The sequence below is a fragment of the Artemia franciscana genome, chromosome 19 (genome assembly GCF_032884065.1).
Source record: "Artemia franciscana chromosome 19, ASM3288406v1, whole genome shotgun sequence".
In the NCBI taxonomy this organism is placed as follows: Eukaryota; Metazoa; Arthropoda; class Branchiopoda; order Anostraca; family Artemiidae; genus Artemia; species Artemia franciscana.
This window is the reverse complement of record NC_088881.1, coordinates 19,336,194-19,360,946: the sequence shown is the minus strand read 5'-3', so window position 1 is coordinate 19,360,946 and position 24,753 is coordinate 19,336,194. Positions and strand designations below refer to the sequence as shown.

Here is a 24,753-nt window from a genome sequence, read left to right as displayed (position 1 = left end):
TCCAGGATTTTCTTTAGGGGGGGGGGTATAATAGGTTGCTTTGATAAACTTGCGAACAAAGAATACTCGCAGTATAAAGGGAATTTCGACGATTATGTGTCGTAGATAGGTAGTGGGAATGGTCGTAAATGCAATCTAAAATCTGATGAGGAATAAAGTTCTAATAAATCAGTTGATATTAAAATGGTATAAAAAATATTGATACAAAAGATATTAATCTATAGAAACCACCTCGCCATAAAAAAATAAAAAGCTGTTCACCATCTATAAAAAAATATTATGTTTAATATTTTCTGCATAATATTTTGTCTTTGCACTTCTTACCACAATAGCGAATGAATTAAGCTTTTTATTGTAAAAAAAAAATAGTCTTGAACCATCTTTTGGGGTCATGCAGAGTTTATGACAGTTTAACATCAAATGCTAGTTCTTTTAGGAGCGTAACAAGAAAAACAGAATGAAGAGATAGAATTGCAGAGAAAACATTTAAAACGAGTGTTTTAAGTATAGGCAATAAAGTATTAACTAATCATCGTATCTTTTTAAAAATAGTGTTTTTACAAACAGTGTCAACTTTGACGAAATCTCAAAAAGTGACTAATCAAAATTTTACTTTTCATAAAAACACAGCGTATCTTTCCACTTTTTAAAGTTCGATATATTTCATTTTTAATTACAGAATTCCCAAATTTATAAGAAAAGTCAGTTTCTCTATTTCCACTCCCACCATATCTACTTATTACATGGTCGATGTCTACCTCAATATTTCGGTGAACGTTCAGAATGGCTAGTCGTGTCAGTCTAGACTCCTGTCAGTTTCAATTCGATTCGTTGGTATTTACTCTTCTATTCAACCTAAATTATTCGAATAAAGACCAAAATCGTCAGAAAAACATGAACTCTAATAAAGATAAATGTAGGTATTTGCTTCAAACTAAGTATACGAGTCGAAATACTCCTTAAAAAACATATAATTATGTGTTTGTTATTTCTGTATTTGATAGGTATAGATTGGTGATTTAAATTCTCAGAGTTTCAAGCTTTGGTAGATTTCTAATTATTCTTTTTTTATTTTAAGATTTTCGTATATTCAATTCAAACGTTTAAATCTCGATATGTCTGTTGAGCCAAAAAAAAAATTTGAAATCTGATTTAGCATTGAGTAAGAGAATTGCCCTGTGAAAATTTTGATTTATAAACAACTAATCTTGGAAATCTGATTGGATGGTATGTACCAAAATAAGCATAAAAATCCTCAGTGGTATATATAGCAGTTTAGACGATTTTATGGACAAATGTACGCAACCCCTATACAAAAATATAACTATATTTTGTGACTGGTTGGTATTGAAAAGGTGAGAAATTCTGAAGTAATATTATAGTTGCATTCTGTTTCCGTGGTTAACTCAAGTTGTGTGAATTTCCACTTTTTGTCAACATTTTATTAGTAAATGTTTGGAAAAAATCGATGGGATTCTGCTGATCCAAACTGAGAATTCAGACACCCATCTCTGCCAGCTAGGTAAAGAAAAATAAACATATAGTTATTTGCCTTCTTTTATAAACAATTTTTCGAAAATCTATTCTTCTTAAATGATTCCGCTGACCTTTGAAAGAGAGTTTCGACTCATATACTTAGTTTTAAGTATATACTTTTCCGAACCGTAATTAAAATTCTAAAGAGTTTCGCCTTTATTTTAATGTTATAGGATGAACAGAGGAGGTTATATGTCTTATAATACAGAGCTTTAATTACATGAAAATATGCAGTAAAGTGGCCACCTTTTGCTCACCAAAATCCAAGACTTAAATTAATAATTTTTGCGCTTCTCATACATTTACTTTCTATTATACAAATCCCCTAAAAAAAAACAATGTTGTGAAAATCACCCCACTTCGCAAAAAAAAAAAACAACCGAAAAACCAAAACAGACAGCCAAAACAAGTAATAATAACAATTTCTTCGCCTCAGTGCTGCGGCAAGATTCGAAACAAATTTTTGACAGTAAAAAGAAGAAAACATCTTGCTTTTCAGCCATGTTGTGACAGCACAGTCCGGAAAAATTATTTCGACAACCTAAAATAGTTAGGATTTTAAATTTTCCCTCCTTGTTTTTACGAAATGAAGATTTTCACCTCCCTTTTGGGTTTTGTGGTAATACGGACAAATTCCTTTGATAAACCTAAATTTAATTAAATACTTTTAGGCGTTATGCGTCATTAGTAAAATCTAACAGAAGCCGCACAATGTAACTGCGACCTTGTTTGAAACTTGTTTGCAAAAAGAAACAGTTTTGATAATTAAAAACTTGTTAAAAACTCAAATATTAAAAACCAATTACAAAGAATTAACTTTCGTCCCAAACCAAACCGGAGCAAGCGGTCTCAATCACAAATCCATCACTACGTTAGGGGGACGTGAGCCCCCCGAACCCTCCCCTGGATCTGCTACTGATTTGAAGTCCATTTATATAATTTCACGTGTCTTACATTTTTCTTCAACCACGCAGTGATATTCATGGGCCCCTAAGAACTAGTTTATCTCTTTTATCCAGCCAAAGCTATTGAGCAAGCTATCTTCGCAATGCCGATAAAATTTGATTTCCATTTAGTCCATCAGTTAATATAGATATATATCCCCTGACTGCTTCTCATCCTACCTGGAGGGCTCTGCCCAATTCAGTAAAAAATTATTACGTGGAATATTTTCGTGAAATATCACTGGAAAGGTGTGAAAACATTTCTGATTTTTGAATTTTTATTTGTTTTGTTTTTTCATTGTCACACTTACGCTCATGCCTCTGGGGGAAGTTCGAGTTGTGTGTTCTTGTTGCTTATTGTGCACAACACTTTGTGCAGGATTTGTTTTGTGGGAAGTTAATGGAGGGTGGCCACTCGTCATTTCCTTTTTTAGTGTAAAATTTTGAAATTTTTTGCAGTGTTTTTTTCTCCTTACATTCCTTGTCGTAAGGCTTTACAGGAGTATTTGACAACACATGAACTTTTATTGTTAAATAAAATTCGACCTGAGGGGGGGAATTCTCGGCAAATAAAATTAAACACAATAAAAAAAAGTTTGTTTAAACTGAAAGTAAGAAGCAACATAAAACTTGAAACGAACAGAAATTATTCCATATATGATGGGGACTGCCCCTTCCCAGATCTTCATTTGTAACCCTAAAATTTGTTAGTGTTTAAAAAGTCCTTCTTAAGTAATCGGGCCAAAAACCCAAATTTTAGCGTAAAGAACAAGGGTTCAGGAAGGGGCAGCATCCCTCATATACAGAATAATTTCCTTTTATTTAAAGTATTAATATTGCCTCTTACTTTCTGTTAAAAAAGATTACTTTTTAACTTCCATTTCTGATCGTTTTTTCATCGGACCGAGAAATCCGTCTCCCCTCTCTATGAAAAATTTTCCCCTGGAAAAATCTCTCCCCCACGAAAAAATTTTCCGGTGGAAAAATTCCTTCATGGAAAACTTACCCCTTCTTAAATTCACCCAGAAGTATTCTCTTTTTTTTATTTATAATAACAATTAAAAATCGTTATTATAATAACATTTATAATAACAAATTCTATGTGTAAACAGTGGATGAAGTGCGTGGTTAACATCCCTTTCCCAGGGGCTGTGGGGGTGCTTCATCCCCAGATGCATAGTTATTGAACCTTTCGACTATGCTGAGCCAAGTGGCTATCTTAAAGAACTTAGATCAGACGTGATTAAGAATAAAAGGAACGTCTAATGCTTTCAGTCACTTTTTATTTCCGTTAAAATGAGCCCTTTTCCAGTCTTATAGGACCATTGGATTGATTCAATCATCCCTGGGGAAATAAGTACATAACCGTGAAGTTTCTTTTGGCAAAAACTTCAGAATTTCACATTTTTATAGAGAAGAGTTTGAACCCTACAATGAGGTTCTGTTATATGCCGAATCTGATTGTATGATTTTTGTTGATATCGCTTCTTTTTTTTGGGTGGGAGGTCTTTCCCCACTTTTTTAAGTCAGGCAAATATTTTCAGGCTCGTGACTTTTGATGGTAACATTAAACCTAAAGAATTTTATATATTTAGAGCCAGCTTAAAAATCAATTTATTTTTATTTGTTAACTGTTGTCAAAATTCTTTTATTTTAGAGTTTCGGTTATTATTGGGCCTAGTCACTCCTTACTTACAGTACTTACCAAGAACTATTTGATTATTGTTGGTTTACTGTATATGAATAAATATGTACGATATATATCTACATTATCGTGATTTGAATTGCCGGGGATAAGACAGTACAAAAAATAAGAAAAATATTAAGTCATCTAAGAAATGAAGCTAGAAGTTACAATCAACAACCTCCGACTTTATGACCAACATTTTTCCTTTCATTCAATCAAAATTATACTAGCATTGTGAATTTATAAGTTTTGTAGGGGGCTTGGTGCTAGGGTGAGTTGCTAGTAGTAATAGTAGTAGTTATGTCTTTAAACTTTTATGCCTATCAATTCAACAGGAAATCTTAGAAAAATAGAAAGTCAACATTTTCAAATTTAAACCAATGCTAACAGCCCACCCTCGAAGATAAATGCTAATAAACAACAAATAAGCATTGATATGAAGTTGTCATGGCTGGATGTGCCAATCCCTCATCATTTGTGATCAGGTAATCATACCTCTTAAGAGCCTATGTAAATTAAGCTGTCTATTAGACTTGTATCCACAGGAGGAACTAAACGAAAAACCTAAAGAGGCCAATAATTAGCTGTCTAATGCTTTGAACAACAAAATGATTTCTAGTTCAAGGCAATTTGTAAATTCAAATAGATAAGAAGACAACTCGTAAGCTCGATTGTAATTTGACTGCAAATGGAACTGAACTTTAGAATACAATACCAATAGAGAAAAGTCTAATGCTCACCCAAAAAAGCCCTTGAGGCATGGGGAGGCTTTTTGAAACATGCTTGCCGATAATACAGGGATTTAAGATTACTAACAAGGCCGCTATGAATCAGCCAAAGAGATCTTCTGAACCTCCTCAGTTTCCGTTGATGAAGGGCAGAGTAGACCATCTGTTTCAAACTGCAAAAAACTTCAGCAATGGATTCATTTAAAATTAAAAGTATAAAAATTTGTTCATGTTCCATTCAATTATGCTTCGTCAAGTGCAATGGGTGACCATCCCTACTTTGGTAGATGTTGGTTCAACACTTACGCGCCATGATTCAATCAATCTAAACCCAACGCACGCATGTTTTTGGAAGTTAAAAGACTCTAGAAGATAATTTCATAAGGAATAAAAAAGTGTAACTTAATAATTAATATTTCTAATTACTCGAACTTTCAAAACTTTCTGATTACATATTTTGTGGCATTAAGCCCATCAAAATGTTCTTTACCTAATTCCATTGTTAGGTTTTTGTGTATTTTGTTTAATCATCAAACAGTTCGTGGTACCCGGCTCAATAGTAGCCGAAACTCTAAAAAATAGAATTTTGATACCAATAGTTACATAAAAAGAATTGCATTTTTATGCTGATTCTAAATATATTAAATAAAAAACAAGTTTTTTTTAACTGAAAGTAAGGAGCGACGTTAAAACTTAAAACGAACAGAAATTACTTCGTATAACGGGCTGCTTCCTCATCAACGCCCCGCTCTTTACGCTAAAGTTTGACACTTTCTCTCAACTCTTCTTTTTAAAACAGTAAAAAACTTTAGCGCAAAGAGCGGGGCGTTGATGAGGAAGCAGCCCCTTCTATATACGAAGTAATTTCTGTTCGTTTTAAGTTTTAATGTCGCTCCTTACTTTCAGTTAAATAAAAACTTGTTTTTTTATTTAATTTCTTAACGATTTTGAATCAATGCAAGTTTTGATTTTGGCTTTTCGCATATGAATAAATAAAAGGAAATCTGCATATTCATTTTTTTTGGCTAAATGGCTTTCTCATAGTTTTGATCGAATGATTTTGAGAAAAAAGGAGCGGGGCAGGAGGCCTAGTTGCCTTCCGATTTTTTGGTTACTTAAAAAGGCAACTGTAACTTTAATTTTTTACGAATGTTTTTATTAGTAAAACATAAAGGCTACGTAACTTATAAATTAGCTTACGTAACGAACTTTTGTATCCTCATGTTTTTATTAAATATATGAGGGGGTTCACCCCCTCGTCAGTACCTCCCTCTTAACACTAAAGCTTAAATTTTGTCCCAATTCATTAAGAATGACCCCTGAATCACAAAAGCCGTTGAATAAATAGTTGAAATACTAAAAATACTTTAGCGTAAAGAGCGAGGCATAAGGAGGAGGTGAGCCCCTCGTATGCGTAATAATTTCTGTTCGTTTTAAGTTTTAATGCTGCTCCTTACTTCCAGTTGAAAAAAACTTTTTAATATTTATTTTTCCATTGTTTTTTTTAAATAATGCTAGGAAATCCTGCGCTCCCTTCATGGAAATTTTCTTCCCTCATGACAAATTCCTCGATGGAAAGTTCCCCCAACATATCCCCCTCTTCTCAACCCCTCCCACCAACCAAAAAATCCCCCTGAAAACGTCTGTGCACTTCCCAATAACCATTACTATATGTAAGCACTGGTCAAAGTTTGTAACTTGTAGCCCCTCCCACGGGGACTGTGGGGGAATAAGTCGTCCCTAAAGACAATAGTTATAAGGTTTTTCGACTATGTTGAATAAAATGGCTTTCTCAGAATTTTGATCCAGTGACTTTGAGAAAATAATTAGCGTGGAAGGGGGCCTAGGTCCCCTCCAATTTTTTTGGTCACTTAAAAAGGGCACTAGAACTTTTCATTTCCGTTCAAAAAAACACACAAAAAAAATAAACAAAAAAATAAACACGCATCCGTGATCTGCCTTCTGGCAAAAAATACAAGATTCCACATTTTTGTTGATATGAGCTTGAAACTTCTACAACAGGGTTCTCTGGTACGCTGAATCTGATGGTATGATTTTCGTTAAGATTCTATAACTTTTAGAGGTTGTTTCCCCCTATTTTCTAAAATAAGGAAAATTATCCCAGGCTCGTAAGTTTTGATGGGTAAAACTAAACATGATTAAACTTATATATTTAAAATCAGCATTAAAATTGGATTCTTTTGATATAGTTATTGATATCAAAATTCCATGTTTTGGAGTTTTGGTTACTATTGAGCCGGGTCGCTCCTTACTACAGTTCGTTACCACGAACTGTTTGATACCACGTACTGTTTGATAAAATTAAACTTGATGAATTTTATCCATTCGGAAAAAGCATAAAAGATAATTATTTCGATGTGTTAATTGTCATCAACATTCCTTTTTTAGAGTTTTGGCTATTATTTTCCCTAATTGGCCGCATTTTGTTTCTTATCCTTCAAATTTTTAAGGAAAGATTTGATCGTAAGCTGGATGAGAAGCCGTAGAATAAATAGTTGAAACTACTAAAAATACTTCAGTGTAAAGAGCGAGGTATTAGGAGGACCTGAGCCCCTCATATGCGTAATAATTTCTGTTCGTTTTAAGTTTTAATGCTGCTCCTTACTTTCAGTTGAAAAAACTTTTTCATATTTATTTTTTCATTGTTTCTTTTTATAATGCCTGCGCTCCCTTCAGGGAAATTTCTCCCCCATGAAAAATTCCTCCATGGAAAGTTCCCCCAATATATCCCCCTCTTCTCAACCCCTCCCACCCAACCGAAAAATCCCCCTGAAAACGTCTGTACACTTCCCAATAACCATAGCTATATGTAAGCACTGGTCAAAGTTCGTAACTTGTAGCCCCTCCTACTGGGACTGTGGGGGAGTAAGTCGTCCCCAAAGACACAGTTATAAGGTTTTTCGACTAAGTTGAATAAAATGGCTATCTCAGAATTTTGATCCGGTGATTTTGGGAAACTAATTAGCGTGGGAGGGGGCCTAAGTGCCCTCCAATTTTTTGTTCGCTTAAAAAGGGCACTAGAACATTACATTTCCGTTAGAATGAGCCCTTTCGCAGCATTCTAGGACGAGTGGGTCGATATGATCACCCCTGGGGTAAGAAAAAAAAATAAAATAAACACGCATCCGTGATCTGCCTTCTGGCAAAAAATAAATTCTACATTTTTGTAGATAGGAGCTTGAAAATTCTACAACAGGGTTCTCTGATAGGCTGAATCTAATGGTGCGATTTTTGTTAAGATTCTATGACTTTTAAGGGGGTGTTTTCCCCTACTTTCATAAATAAAGCAAATTTTCTCAGGCTCGTAACTTTTGATGGGCAAGACTAAACTTGATAAAACTTGTATATTTAAAATCAGCATTAAAATACGATTGTTTTGATGTAGCTACGGGTAGTAGCTCCATTTTTATGGAGTTTGATGTTTATGGTAGTTTGATGTTGCACCATTTTTTAGAGTTTTGGTTACTATTGAGTCGGGTCGCTCCTTACTACAGTTCGTTACCACGAACTGTTTGACTAAATAAAATAAAAACAAGATTTTTTAACTGAAAGTAAGGAACGACATTAAAACTTCAAGCGAACCGAAATTAATCCGTATGTGAAAGGGGCTGTTCTTTGCGCTAAAGTTTGACTCTTTTTCTCAATTCTACTTTTCAAATTAAATAAAAAAACAAGTTTTTTAACTGAAAGTAAGGAGCAACATTAAAGCTTAAAATGAACAAAAATTACTCCGTATATGAAAGGGGCTTTTTCTCCTCAACGCCCAGCTCTTTACGCTAAGGTTTGACTCTTAAGCTTAAATGTCGCTCCTTACTTTCATTTAAAAAAACTTGTTTTTTTATATTTAATTTCTGACGTTTTTGAATCAATACATGTTTTGATCTTGGCCCTCCGCGCATAAATAATTAAAATGAAATTTGATATTAATTTCTTGTTTGGCTAAATGGCTTTCTCTTAGTTTAATCGGAAGATTTTGAGAAAAGGGGAGCGAGGGAGGATGCCTAGTTGCCCTCAAATTTTTTTATTACTTAAAAAGGTAACTTTAATTTTTACGAGTTTTCATTAGTAGAAAATATACGTAAATTACGAATTAACTTACATAACGAACTTCTATATTCGTATGTTTTTATTGCGTATATGAGGGGATTCACCCCTCGTTGATACCTCGCACTTTACACTAAAGCTTAAATTTAGTCCCAAGTCCTTAAGAATGACCCTGAACCACAAAGGCCGTAGAATAAATAGTTGAAATTACTAAAAATACTTTAGCGTAAAGAGCGAGATATAAAGAGGAGGTAAACCCCTCATATGAGTAACAATTTCTGTTTGTTTTAAGTTTTAATGCTGCTCCTCACTTTCAGTAGAAAAAAAACTTTTCATATTTATTTTTTCACTGTTTTTTTAAATAATACTATAAAATCCTGCGCCCCCTTCATTGAAAATCTCTTCCCCCATGAGAAGTTCCTCCATGGAAAGATCCTCCCACGTAACCCATCCCCCCAACTCTCCCCCTAAACCCAAAAAATCCCCCTGAAAACGTCTGTATATTTCCCAGTAACCATTACTATATGCAAACACAGGTCAAAGTTTGTAACTTGCAGCTCCTCCCACGGGAACCGCGGGGGAGTAAGTCGTTCCCAAGGACATGGTTATTAGATTTTTCGACTATGGTAAATAAAATGGCCACCTCAGAATTTTGATCCGGTGACTTTGGGGAAAAAATGAGCGTGGGAGGGAACCTAGGTGCCCTCCAATTTTTTTGGTCACTAAAAAAGGGCACTAGAACTTTTAATTTCCGTTAGAATGAGCCTTATTGTGACATTCTAGGACCACTCAGTCGATACGATCCCCCCTGGGAAAAAAAACACAAAAAAAAACAAATAAACAGGCATCCGTGATCTGTCTTCTGGCAAAAAATGCGAAATTCCACATTTTTGTAGATAGGAGCTTGAAACTTCTACAATAGGGTTCTCTGATACGCTGAATCTGATGGTGTGATTTTCGTTAAGATTGTATGACTTGTAGGGGGTGTTTCTCCCTATTTTTTTAAAATGAGGCGAATTTTCTCAGGCTCGTAACTTTTGATGGGTAAGACTAATCTTGATGAAACTTATAATTTAAAATCAGCATTAAAGTTCAATTATTTTAATTTAACTATTGGTATCAAAATTCTATCTTTTAGAGTTTTGGTCACTATTGAGCCGGGTCGCTCCTTACAACAGTTCGTTACCACGAACTGTTTGAACAGTAAAAAACTTTAGCGTAAAGAGAGGGGCCTTCAGAAGGGAACAGCCTCTTTCACATACGGAGAAATTTCCGTTCGTTCTAATTTTGAATGTCGCTCCTTACTTTCAGTTGAAAAAAATGTCTTTCTTATTTAATTTCTGAACGTTTTTGAATTAATACATATTTTGATGTTGGCTATCCGAAGATGAATAATTAAAAGGAAATTTGCATATTTCTTTTTTTGCTAAATGGCTTGCTCATAGTCTTGATCGAACGATTTTGAGAAAAAAATGGAACGGGGGAGGAGGAATAGTTGCCCACTAATTTTTTGGTTACTTAAAAAGGCAACTAAAACTTTTATTTTTTTACGAATGTTTTTATTAGTAAAAGATATACGTAACCTACGAATTAGTTTACGTAACGAACTTCTATATTCGTACGTTTTTATTACGTATATGAGGGGGTTCACCCCTTTGTCAGTACCTCACTCTTTACAATAAAGCTTAAATTGTGTCCCAATTCCTTAAGAACCACCACTGAATCACAAAGGCCGTAGACTAAATAGTTGAAATTACTAAAACTACTTCAGCGTAAAGAGTGAGGTATTAGGGGAAGGTTAAACCCTCATATGCGTAAAAATTTCCGGTCGTTTTAAGTTTTAATGCTGCTTCTTACTTTCGGTTGAAAAAACTTTTTCATATTTATTTTTTCATTGTTTTTTAATTAATGCCAGAAAATCCTGCGCCCTCTTCATGGAAATTTTCTTTCTCCGTATCAAATTCCTCCATGGAAAGCTCCCCTCACATAATCCCCTCTTCTCAACCCTCCCCCCAACCAAAAAAATCCCCCTGAAGATGTCTGTACGCTTCCCAATAACTATTACTATATGTAAACACTGGTCAAAGTTTGTAACTTGCAGCCCCTCCCACGGGGACTGTGGGGGAATAAGTCGTCCCTAAAGACAATAGTTATAAGGTTTTTCGACTATGTTGAATAAAATGGGTTTCTCAGAATTTTGGTCCAGTGACTTTGAGAAAAAAGAGTGTGGGAGGGGGCCTAGGTGCCCTCCAAATTTTGGTCACTTAGAAAGGGCAGTAAAAAATTCATTTTCGTTAGAATGAGCCCTCTCGCGAATTTTTAGGACCACTGAGTCGATTCGATCCCCCCGGGAAAAAAAACAACAAAAAAACGAATAAACATGCATCCGTGATCTGTCTTCTGGCAAAAAATACGAAGTTCCACATTTTTGTAGATAGGAGCTTGAAACTTGTACAGTAGGATTTTATTGGGACTAAATTTAAGCTTTAGTGTAAAGAGCGAGGTACCTATGAGGGTTAAACCCCCTCATATATGTAATAAAAATATACGAATATAGAAGTTCGTTATGTAAGTTAATTCGTAAGTTACGTATATTTTTTACCAATGAAAACGTTTGTAAAAAAATTTAAAGTTCTAGTTGCCTTTTTAAGTAATCAAAAAATTGGAGGGCAACTAGGCCTCCTCCCTCACTCCCTTTTTCTCAAAATCTTTGATTAATTGCAATTAATTATTTCGCAAATTTCGTTTTGATTACTTATGTGCGGAGAGCCAATTTTATTCAACACTATAATATAATACAATATAATATAATATATAACCAATATACCATAATCTAACATAAGTTAGGTAGTAGTTATACTACTAGTACCTAACTTACTTATAACTTACATCAATATTACTTATTACTTACATCAATAGTAAGTTTACAACAAATAGTACATCAATAGCACTACTTTTAAGTATTAACTTTTACTAACTACTTAACTACTACTTAGTATTAACTAACTATATTATAATAAATATATTATGATATATTACTAAATAATACTCAATATATATAATATATTAAGTATATGTAATATGTATAATATATATTATATATTATATATAAGTTAATATGTAAAAAAATAATAATAATTTTGAATAACTAAGATTTAGAGGGTTAAAGGAGTGAACGATGTGTTAAAGAAATTGAACTGTATATCAACCCCCTCCCCCCAAAAAAACAACAACAACAAATTCTTCATAAAGGTCCCAAGAGGGGAATATTTGCAATTCCCCCTAGAAAAGACCTAAAATAATAAGGAATAAGGAAAAAGGTGAAAAAAAATATAAAATGTTTCTATCCAAAAAGCCTTCTGAAATTGAGTGCAAAGGAAAGGGGCCTCCAAATCCCACGTGATATGCCCTGTAAATTCATCATTGTAAACCATTAAAAAAAATAATTTTCTATTTCTGAAAAGCTCCCCTTATCGGCTGGTCAAAAGGATGGGGTCCCCTCAGAGTGCTCCCTCAAAGTGCCCGTAAAGGTTGGGATCTATGGCAACATGTGCGTATATCCCACAATAAAACATAAAGCTCTTGAAAAAGATAAGGAATAAAAAAAAGCTGAAAATAAACATAAAATGCATGGTTTTCCGCCAAGTTGTATAAAGCCCGACTCTGATTTTCTATAGTCTAAATGCTCTTATTCAAAATGACCCCAGATGTATATGAAAATGTAAATAAAAACAGTGTTAGAGAGGTGTAAAAGAAAAAAGTTATGCCTAGTATGCCCTTAGTCAAAGTGACCCCCAGATTTGGATGAAAGTGTAAAACAAGGTTTTCAAGTCCGAGAGAAACTGCTGTGGTCCCAATCAGGGCTGTATTCAGGATTATTTCTTTTTGGGGGGAGGAGGGGGGCAAAAAAGTTTGTTTTTATTTTATTTTTTACGTTTTTGCAAACATTTTGGGGGGAGGGGGGACAAACTCCTTAAGATTTTCCAAAAATATTGCTGATACCCCCGTATCAGCATTAATATATATTCTCAGCAATATATATTGATACCCCCGTATCAGACAAACCATATACACAATAAATGTTTTGATATGGTTCAGCAATGGCCTCAACATTCCCTGAAAGACTTATCGTAATGGCCTTTGTATTTTGGGAAAGTAGAAAGTTAAACATGCATACCTTTTCTCAATAACATATACCATGTTTAAATAATGATCAAATTCCCTATCTTACAGCCCTTGCCCCGAAGTGTCGGGGGGAGGGGGGCTCGACATCCCCAAAGGAATAAGTACTGAGCTTTTCAACAATGCTGAAAAAATTGATGTCTCAAAACTTTTTTGGATGTTTGTTTTCGGGAAATGATGGGCATGGGGGAGATGGTTGCTCTCAAATCCCTTTGAAGTTTAAAAAGGATACCATAACTTCCAATTTCAAATAAAATGAGACCCATCTTAATTTTACACAGCTACTTATTCCATAAAAACCTAATATGTCCCCATGGCATAGCTTAAAGCCCATTCACCAGGTCTCTGGGAGTTTTGTTAACCCTGTAGATATTGTTATATGTTCTTTGGACTATTTTGAACAAAATGGTCACCTTACAATTTCAATCAGATTCGTTTTGTGAAAAAAGGGGTAGTTGGGGAGGGGGCTAGTTGACCTCTATAATTTTTGACTCTTAAAAGGGAACTTGAACTTCCGATTTCGGTCAAATTAGCCACCTCTAAATTGAATGCAACCATCCCTTCCATAAGCTTTAAATGCCTCAGGGGCATAACTTACAACGCTCATCCCCCAGTAGCAATGTCATTTCAGTCTAACCTAAAATGGAGCTAAGCAACCTCTGTGTGTCCCCTAAAGAGGTCGGCTCAGATTTGTTTGAAAGTAATATTTCTTCAAAGTGGTTAGCCCAAGCCTCCCCAAAATCGACTAATAATAGTAAGAAGTTATTTGAAAGTGTTTAATGAATACATAGAGAACTCAAGTTGGAAAGTAATTTACAATTTTAGTCCACCACTTGAAATTTACGAGGTCTTATTTTTCCAAGATATCAACCCTGGCAACGAAATCTCTTGATTTTACAAGAGCAATTTTGCTAAACATCAACATCAGAGCACAGAGCCTTTCACTGCCGATTGTTGATCTAAATAGGTTTCAATTAGACATAGTGTAGAACAGAAACTCTTATTGCTAGTCGTAATGAAGAGTAATAATGAAGGTAGAGTAATGAAGATTTGTAAAATTCTCAAAACTTTGAATTCATCGTTGGTATTGCCTTATGACAGCTGACCTGTTCAAAGAGATATTTTGGGCTATTGGCAAAAGAGTCAATAAGCTTCTCACAAAGTCTGCTCATAAGATTTCACTTCTACAACATAGCTTTTTTCTCTAGTTGAAATTGTTATACAACCACGTAAGCGAGAAGCTACTTGCTATGCCTGCTTCAGTCTTTCCTATAGACAATCAGACTTCAGAAAATTTTGCTGAAGGTCTTCAGTGTGGCCTGACTCACGAGGAAATTCTTATGATTTATAAAGATTTCATTAAAAGCTTTGTCAGTTCGCAGGTCTGTAATTTTATCTAACTTATCTGCAATAAGACCAGTAGCTTCAGAGAAAATCAGGTCTACCATCTGCAGCTGCTCAGACAGAGATTTGGTAAAACAAAAAAGACAAAGTGTAAATACAATCCAGACGTCTAAAGTCTGGTTGTAAGTCCGTTCACCTGAGCTGTTAACTCCCCATGACTAGATGCTTTGGTAATTGATAAAACGGCAGAAATACAATCTGAATCTATTCAGTACTTCGTTCATTGATATATATCAGTATGCCCATCTTTTAGTAGATGATTTCTCCAGCTGAAGAACAGTTATGACAACGACTTTCTGAGTATTAACAAGCAATTGGTATCGTTTGTTGCTATTCGCAACTCTTGTTGCTTTTCGCAACAAGCTCTTGAAGCTTGAAGGATGGAGAAGAAACATGCCGTTGATCTCAAGTTCTGAATGCAATCTGAATGGGATCTTTAAGTCCAAACAAGAGCACTAAAAAAAATATAAAGAGAATATTTTGAGAGGACAGTATCCGTCGCTATCTGTTCGTTAGTATCCGTCAATGGCAGTTCTATTTTTTTGGATTTGGATTTAACTGAATTTATAAAAAAAATGGCGTCACTCACCAACGCAAGGTTGACTCTATGAAAATGGCAATGCGGTGCCATTTTTGCACCGCATGCAAAAATTGCATGTAGTGCAATTGCTTTAATACGGGCTTGTACACCAGAAAAGAGGCCGCTCATGACACTGGCTTAGTATTTCCATGGTAAATTTGAAAAGATAACGAAGTTCGATTTTGTACAGAAAACTTGCTCCCTCACCTCCTACTCTAAGTTTTCTTGAATTGGTAGCAATTCATAGGTCTGAGAACCTTTTCAATGCTCAGTTTATTCTTGTCTAGCACTTATTTATTTTGTTTTTCATCTTTTTTCACCTTTTTTATAAATTCAGTTAAGCCCCTTCCACTGTTGATAAGGCCTTTAGGTTTTGAAGTCGAAATACTTGGTCTTTGATTGTTGGCAGAATTTCTTTTAAACTGTCTTATTAACAAATCCTGTCCTCTTCTCACATTCTCATTTTTATTTATTTTTTTAGTCTTTAGTGTGTGGGATTCGAAGCCGTCTTTTAAGAATTTTATTGACTCTTAAAATGTTCCTTTTATATTAAATATTTTCCGTGTCTTTCTTATATTTTCTGAAATCATAGTCTGAAATTCACACTTTGATTTTCTTAAATTCTAGAAGCTAAATTTTCTGATAATTTAAGAAAAAAAAATTCATGAAATTATCATTTTTAATGAAATCAAATTGAAATTTTACGTTTTAACTGGAGGCAAAGAAAAAAAACGAAGGAACTTGCAAAATCCCATGCGGCCTGGGGTCTAAATTTTATTTACTAAGTCAAGAAACAGAGAAGACCTGAGTCACACAGATTAAAGAATAGACTCAAAGGAATATAGAGTAAATAGCATGAATATATAGCGGGAATCACTACTCCAGAATCACAAAAACATGTTTAATTTTGTTGCAGATCCCGGGTCGATAACTTTGTTGAAATGAAAGTTGGTCACCGTGGATGTAGCAAAAAGGCAATAGAAATGCTGCTTAATTTATGAAAAAAAAGAATAATAAATAAACATGTTTGGAAATGAAGCTCACAATAGATTGTTGTGAAGTACAGCTCAATTAGAAACGTGTTTAATTTAATTGAGAACACTTTTACGCATTTTTTCCCACTTCAAATCAAATCAATAGAAACTGTGACTACTGATTCGGGGCCCCTCCAAAATCAGGTAATATCTGGCGCCAGATAGCCCCCCTCCTTCCAAATGGTGTCACTTACCACCAGGCTCTGGTGGTTTGTATCAACCCCAAAAGTATTGTTATATGATCTTTGGACTATTTCAAACAGTTCGTGGTAACGAACGGTAGTAAGGAGCAACCCGGCTCAATAGTAACCGAAACTCTAAATAACGGAATTTTGATACCAATAGCTACATCAAAAGAATTGCATTTTAATACTGATTTTAGATATATAAGTTTCATCAAGTTTAGTCTTACCCATCAGAAGCTACGAGCCTGAGAAAAATTGTCTTATTTAAGAAAATAGGGGGAAACCACCCATAAACGTCATAGATTCTTAAAGAAAATCACACCATCAGATTCAGCATATCAGACAACCCTATTGTAGAAGTTTCAAGCTCCTATCTACAAAAATGTGGAATTTTGTATTTTTTACCAGAAGACAGATCACGGATGTGTGTTTATTTGTTTGCTTTTTTTGTTTTTGTGTTGTTTTCTTCACCACGGGGGACCGTATCGACCCAGTGGTTCTAGAGTGTTTCGAAAGGGCTCATTGTAACAGAAATGAAAATTTCTAGTGCCCTTTTTAACTGACAAAAAAAATTGGAGGGCACCTATGCCCCCTCCCATGCTAATTATTTTCCTACGTCACCGGATCAAAATTATTAGATAGCCATTTTATTCAGCATAGTCGAAAAACCTTATAACTATGTCTTTGGGGACGACTTACTCCCCCACAGTCCCCGTGGGAGGGGCAACAAGTTACTAACTTTGACATGTGCTTACATATAGTAATGGTTATGGGAAGTATACAAACGTTTTCAGGAGGACTTTTTGGTTGGTGGGGGGGGTTGAGAAGAGGGGGATATGTTGGGGTAACTTTCCATGAAGGAATTTGTCATGGGGAAGAAAATTTCCATGAAGGGAGCGCAGAATTTTCTAGCATTATTTAAAAAAAAAATGAAAAAATAAATATGAAAAAGTTTTTTCAACTGAAAGTAAGAAGCAGCATTAACACTTAAAACGAACAGAAATTATTACGCATATGTAGGGCTCACCTCCTCCTAATACATTGCTCTTTAAAGTATTTTTAGTAATTTCAACTATTTATTCTATGGCTTTTGTGATTCACGGGTCATTCTTAAGAAATTGGAACAAAATTTAAGCTTTAGTGTAAGGAGCGAGGTACTGACGAGGGGGTGAACCCCCTCATATACTTAATAAAAACATGAAAAAACAGAAGTTCGTAACGTAAACTAATTTGTAAGTTACGTATATCTTTTAATAATAAAAACAATAATAACAAAATAAAAGTTTTAGTTGCCTTTTTAAGTAACCAAAAAATCGGAAGGCAGCTAGGCCTCCTCCCCCACTCCTTTTTTTCTCAAAATCATTAGATCGAAACTATGAGAAAGCCATTTAGCCAAAACATAAATATGCAAATTTCGTTTTAATTATTCATCTGCGGAGAGCCAAAATTAAAACATGCATTGATTCAAAAACATTTAGAAATTAAATTTTAAAAAATAAGTTTTTTTACTGAAAGTAAGGAGCGACATTAAAACTTAAAACGAACAGAAATTACTTCGTACATGAAAGGGCTCCTTCCTCATCAACGCCCCGCTCTTTACGCTAAAGTTTTTTACTGTTTTAAAACGTAGAGTTCAGAGAAAGAGTCAAACTTTAGCGTAAAGAGCGGGGTGTTGATGAGGGAGTAGTCCCTTTCATATACGAAGTAATTTCTGTCCGTTTTAAGTTTTAATGTCGCTCCTTACTTTCAGTTAAAAAAAAAACGTTATTATTCAATTAAATAAAAGGACTGTCTCAAGATTCATATTGGATGCATTTTGGCAAAGCACGACGTGCGGGGGCAGCTGCGCTCTGATCACTTTTACTCTTAAAAAAGGCCCTAGAACTTCTGATTACCGATCCAGTGAGTCCCCTTTGAAGTACATATTGGTTGGAGGTGTTCGCTGAAAGGATGAGTGTAGGAGGATGGTGCTATCAAATCAGTTTTGATTCTTAAAACGGGCACTAAAACTTCCAATTTCACATCAAGTGAGCCCCATCTGAAGATTATACGACACACATTCCATAAGAACCTAACATGCTCCCAGGGCACAATTTAAAACCCTATCCCCAGTGTTCTGGGGGAGGGGTGGTGTCAACCCTAGAGTATTGTTTCTTTTAGCTATTTTGAACAAAATCACCATCTCACAATTTCAATCAGATGCGTATGGTGAAAAGAGATGGGGAGGGGGGGCTCTAGATGCTCTCCATCACTTTTGACTCTTAAAAGAAAACTAGAACTTCTAATTAGTAGCTGTAACCTAGTAGCTGTCCTCTGATCACTTTGAATCTTACAAAGGCATTAGAAATTCTGATTACCAATTCACAAAATTGCTATCTCTAAATTTTGATTGAATGTGCTTGGGAAATAATGGTCATGAGGGAGGGGGCTAGTTGTTCTCAAATCACTTTTGACTCAAAAATTAGTACTATAACTTCCAATTTCCAATCAAATGAGCCCCATCTGAAGTTTATAAGGTCTTCTATTCTGTAAAAACCTTATATACCCCTAGAGCATAATTTACAACCCTATCCCCACAGCAGTGAAGGACTGTGTACAACCTTAGAGGCATCGTTTTATGTTCTTTAGACCATTTTGAACAAAATCAATATCTCACAACTTCAATCAGAAGCATTTGGTGAAAAGAGAAGTAGTCGGGAGAAACTTTCGACTCTTAAGAGGGAAGTAGTGCTTCCAACTTTCATTCAAATGAGTCTCCTCTAAATTTTAACAACCACCCCTTTCATGAAAACCTTGAACGCCCCCGGGGTATAACCTATAGCTTTTTTCCAAGGCTCTTGGGGTTTATTTCAACCATAGGAGCCTTGTTATATGATAATTTGACTATTTTGAATGTAATGGTTGTCTCAAAATTTCTACTAAATGCATTTCTGGAATATACAATGTGTTGCGGGGGGGGGGTGGCTGCCCTCCGATCACTTTGACTCTTAAATTGCTACTGAAGCTTCTGATTACCAATCCATTGAGCTCCCCCAAATTTTATACGAACACGCTTTCCATAAGTATCTTATATACCTTCAGGGCATGACTTACAACCCTTGCCCTGAGGGCTGTAGGGGGCTGTTATTCAAATGGATAAATTCTGGACGTTTCAAAATGGCTATCTCAGAATTTTGTTGTGAAGTGTTTGGGAAATTGATGGGCGTGGGGGTCCTATTTGCCCTCTTATCACTTTCGACTATCAAAAAAGGCACTGGCTCTCTCCATTTCAAATCAAATGAGCTGTTTTTGAAATTTCTACGACAACTTCTTCTATACGAAGTGCCCTAGCCTAACCCCCCCCCCCCAAAAAAAAAAAAAAAGAATAATGATACATTGGAACAACACCGTTCTTTACTTAGGAAGGACTGTTGTTATTTAGGCTATTTTATTTTTTATTTCGGCTCTGCCTATATGAATCCGATATACTGAATCTTAGTTTGCTATTTAATTAAGATCACTTGATTTTTTGGTGGTGTTCCCGCCTTTTTCAAAAATCAGGCGAGTTTTCTCAGGCTCATAGCTTCTAATAGGTGGCATTAAATTTAAGAACTTTATATATTCGAATTAGCATAAAGAGTCAATTCTTTTCGTGTATTACTCCTTACCAAAATTCTTTTTTTAGAGTTCTGGTCACTACTGGGCCGAGCTCCTCCTCATTAACAGTTCTTTACCACCAACAGTTCAATTCCAAGCAAACAAAATTCGTTAAGTTTAATATTATCCATCAAAAGCTACGAGCTTAAGAAAGTTATCCTAATTTTTGAAATTGGGGGGGGGGTCAAGCTAAACATGGGGTAGGTCAAAGCCGAAAAGTCAAGCTACCACAATGAAAACTATTCCAATAGATTCAGCATATCAGAGAACCGAACAGTGGTGGCTCCAAGCTCCTGTCTCCAAATGTGGAGTTTCATATTTTTTTATTTTTTTAGAAGATAAATCAAGGATGCGGGTTTATTTGTTGTTGTTTTTTTTTTTAGGGTTGATCGTATCAGGCCAGTGGTTGTAAAAGATTGGGAGAGGGCTAATTTGAATAGAGATTAAGAGTTCTAGTGCCCTTTTAAAGTAACTGAAAAAATTATGCCAGGAATAGTCGTGCTTTCAGCCATTTTATGGTACTAATCTACACTTTCGCTAAAAAAAAAAGTACCAAGTTGCAATCGATGGAAAATTCTGAGATGGCCAATGAATTTTAAAGTACAAAAAACTGTATATTGAGGTATCCAGTTATTGGACATCCAATATAAGGAGGCTCATTAAAATAGTATGATGCTTATGATCAATGATGGTAATGATGTTTTTCTAACAACAGTTTCTACTAAGCTTCAAACTTTTAGTTGTCTTTTTTAAGGTTTCTGAATTGTTGCATTCCCTTGTTAAAATATATACAAATATTTTTGCAATTACCAGTTTTTTACTCTTTACGCATTTAATTACAATTTAATTAATTATATTAAGTACAAAAAAACTGTATATTCAGCTATCCAGTTATGGGAAGGAATGTCGCAGTACTGTGATGCATACGTTCCCGAGAAGTCATATAGTCGATACAAGATTAATCGTTAATACATTTATAGTACTCGATCTAACTATGTTGACTCATTCGATTTGTTACAATGTTATAATTAATGGTGTGTAATTGTGCATAATCTATTACAAAGGAGTTGTGGTGTTTCATTATGTGGGCAGAGGGGGTAAGACCTGAAAACCCCTTTTTAATGCCCAAATTGTCTAATTCTCCATGAGCATTCCGATAAATATAGAAAACGATAAATATCAGATAAATATATAACCTCTCATCTTCCTTCATTTAGAAAAGAGGTTGCCAAACTTTTTTTTGTCTCTAAGACACCTTTCAAAATTTTAGTGGCTCTTGTGGACTCCCTGTAGCTAAGTTTATGCTTACGTTTATTCCCATAATTCGACAAAAAATGTGAAGAGTAGATCTAACTAAAGGACTTTTGTTACAGCTGAGTTCCAGCCACAAATTAACAGTCTTCGAAAAAAAGTGAAAATTGATTGACTAAATAATTAATTGATTTTTCCGTGAATGAATGTAAACAAAAGGTAAAGATAGCCATTAAAAAAAGGGATTCAGGCCACCTTTACTTTTTTTTTAAATCCACTATAAATACATAAGAAATAAATCAATTCTTTTATTTAAAAAACATCCCGTTCTGAGTACCAAAAATAAAAAGAAATCACATGTTTTATCATGTTGCATTTATTCAAATTCTTATTTCTTACGCTATTAGTTATGATCGTTTTCATATTACATTTTAGTACGATAACAGCTATAATATAATTAAAGATAAAAATCAATAGCATAACGACTTCTTCGGCGACAATCACAAAATTGTCACAATTTTAACTTGGATCAGGAGACGGTTTCGGATGAGCCCCCACCCACACCCTACGTCATCCTTTCCCATTTACAATCTAGTGCTTTTTGGGTTCAAACAAGGTTATTCATCATCTAATGGGATACCCTTCAGAGTACCTGACTTCGGCTCGGGCCCCTCCCTTGATGGCCCGAGCCAATTCGCTAGTAAAGTCAAACTATATTCTGGTCTTGAGAACCCGTGGTGGTTGTCAGCCCTACTCTTGCTAATTTTTGCTTCTTTAAGTTTGAATTGGTTATTTACTGTAAATTCTGTTCGTCTTGGGTTTCAGTTATTTATTTATGTTTATTTGCAGTAGTTTTACGCTTGGAAGGTTATTTGACTTTAATTTCCGCTCATTTTTGATTTAATGGCGTTCTTTACTTCTCTTGGAAAAACTTGTCTTGCAGAAAAACTGTACTAGAATATTATTATTTTTCTGGTAATACTTGAAATGAAGTTTTGCTTTTTATTAAATGCCCCTTCATATGGAAAATATGATAATGAAGCCTCCAAGCCACCTCGTCAAACTTGCTTGTTACTAGAAACAATACACACCTAATCATTGCCTTGCTTTTTCCCTTGGTTCCTCCCGTGGATAGACTTCCAATTGACAATTTGATTTGCATAGGCACGTCAGGGGCATGATTACCTGGTCACAAATGATGAGGGATTAGCACATTTAACCATGACAGCTTCATATCAATACTCATTTGCTGTTTATTTGCATTTATCGTGCAGGGCGGGCTATTAGCCTTGATTCAAACCTGAAATTACTGTCCTTCTACCTTTCAACGATGACAGCTTGATTTCCGATTGATCCTTCAAACTAATAAATGCGATTATGGTCTGAGTCTAAATATACGAAGTACGTTCCACATTTTTAGAAGACAATATACTTGTTTGATTCATGATGAAAGTCATTTAAGGGGACTTGGAGCACTGTCCATGCGTCAACGATGACACACAGAAATAAAAATTACAACTCACCTTCCTACTTTAGTTTCCTTTTTTGGAACTCCTTTCCTGAGATAAATTCAGAGTTGATCCACTCAAATAGTCTTAGGAGGTAATCCGTTGTCCTAGTTAGGGTAATCCCTAGTTTTAGGGGAGGACGCGGTTTCACATCTCAACCTTCTATTGTGATGACCTATTCTATTGATGACCTATTTCTATTTGCAATTCTTCTAGTGTGGTGACCTGTGCATGGACTATTTTAAGGATAGCTGAATTCACTTTTTCTAGGTTTTGAATCAACATAATGGCAACACCTCTGTCTCTGTTCATCAAATTGACATTTTTGGGACCTTGAAGCGTTCTTCATAAGGAATTGCTGTCAACCTCGCCTCTGAATGTTCTCAAGAAGTTGACTATCTTACTGAAAACTTGGACTAAGAAGAAAAATACGACAACCAAGGTTGTATACAAAATTATACAAAATAATTTGTACAATTTGCTTTGTTCTAGAGGCTTTTTACTGTTCATTGTTTCCTTCAGAGGTGTAAGCCAGTCTGGTAGGGTAAGTCCTGAGGCTGGCTAATGATTAATAGCATACGGCAGTTTACTTCTACACTATCTACAGTAATCGGGTGATTTGTTTTATTCGTTGTATCATTTATTTGCATGCAATGTTTGGTTTATTTCTTAATCTTTGCTTTTGTCGTGCTTTATTTTGTGATTTTTCTTCAGTTTTTCTTTTTGGTGTTTTCATTGCTCTGTCATTTAATTCGACAAGTTATCAATATATTCAATCATTAATTAGCCTTAAGCTTGGTAGAAAAGAAGAAATGTTTATACAAAAAGTATTTGAGTAATAAATAAGAGGGCAGTAGTAAGGAATAAAAGGACTGTAGAGGAAGGAAGCATTACAATGTGAATTAAGAAGGTCTTCAATCGAAGGCATGGAAATGATCGAAGATTTGGAAGATACCACCACAAGGCATAATAATAAAATATTGTATTGAAATTTTTAAAAATTGAGAGTGAGAAGTCAATATAGACTTATCCCAGTCAAATTTAGGAGCAGGCGTCAGTTATTGATATGAACAAAAAATGAGAAAATGAGAAAATTATGAGAAAAGAGCTCATATGGCACTTGTGACAAGATCAGAAGAGCCAAGAGCTCATATGTTATGAGCTTTAGCAAAATTCTAAGAATCAATAGATTAATTTAAAAGGAAAATCAGAGGCTGAATGCCGGTTGGGATTTAAAATAAGAGCTCCAAAAAACAAGGTCTTTCTAAATATCAAAATTCATTAAGATCCGATCACCCACTCGTAAGCAAAAATACCCCATTTTTCTAATTTTTCCTCTCCCTTCAGGCCCCAGGATGGTCGAACTGGGGAAAACGACTTTATCAAGTCAATTTGTCCAGGTTCCTGACACGCCTACCAATTTTTATCGTCCTAGTAGGTCCAGAAGCACCAAACTCGCCAAAGTACTAGACCCCCCTAATTTTCCCCAAAGAGAGCGGATCCAGTCCAGTTACGTCAATCACGTATCTATGACATTTGCTTATTCTACCCACCATGTTTAATCCCGATTTCTCCACTTTAAGCGTTTTCCAAGATTTCCGGTTTCCCCCTCCGACTCCCTCCAATGTCACAAGATATGGTGGGGATTCAAAACAAGAGCTCTGAGATAGGAGTTCCTTCTAAATATCAAATTTCATTAAGTCGCCCGTTCGTAAGTTAAAAATACCTCAGATTTTCTAATTATTCCGAATTAACCCCCCCTCGCCCAAAATACCATAAAGCGAGCAGATTCAGTCCTGTTATGTCAATATCTAGAACTTGTGCTTATTCTTCCCATCAAGTCTCATCCCGATCTCTCCACTCTAAGCGTTTTCCAAGATTTCCAGTTTCCAAGATTTCTTTTTCCCCCCTCCGACCCCCTATGTCCCTAGATCCGATTCGAATTGAAAATGGGGCATCTGAACCATAAGATTTTTCAATATATCAAGTTTCAATAAGATCCGATCACCCATT

General features: G+C 35.1%; 1 long non-coding RNA gene across 2 annotated transcripts in view; it reads left to right on the top strand.

The window, feature by feature from the left end:
* The window catches only part of LOC136039383 (uncharacterized), a 58,146-nt gene that overhangs the window by 4,717 nt on the left and 28,676 nt on the right, over positions 1 to 24,753 (top strand). For both annotated transcript variants that reach the window (XR_010620429.1, XR_010620430.1), the window contains exon 2: positions 23,011 to 23,182. This is a non-coding gene — a long non-coding RNA (uncharacterized LOC136039383). The remainder of the gene's footprint in view (positions 1 to 23,010; positions 23,183 to 24,753) is intronic.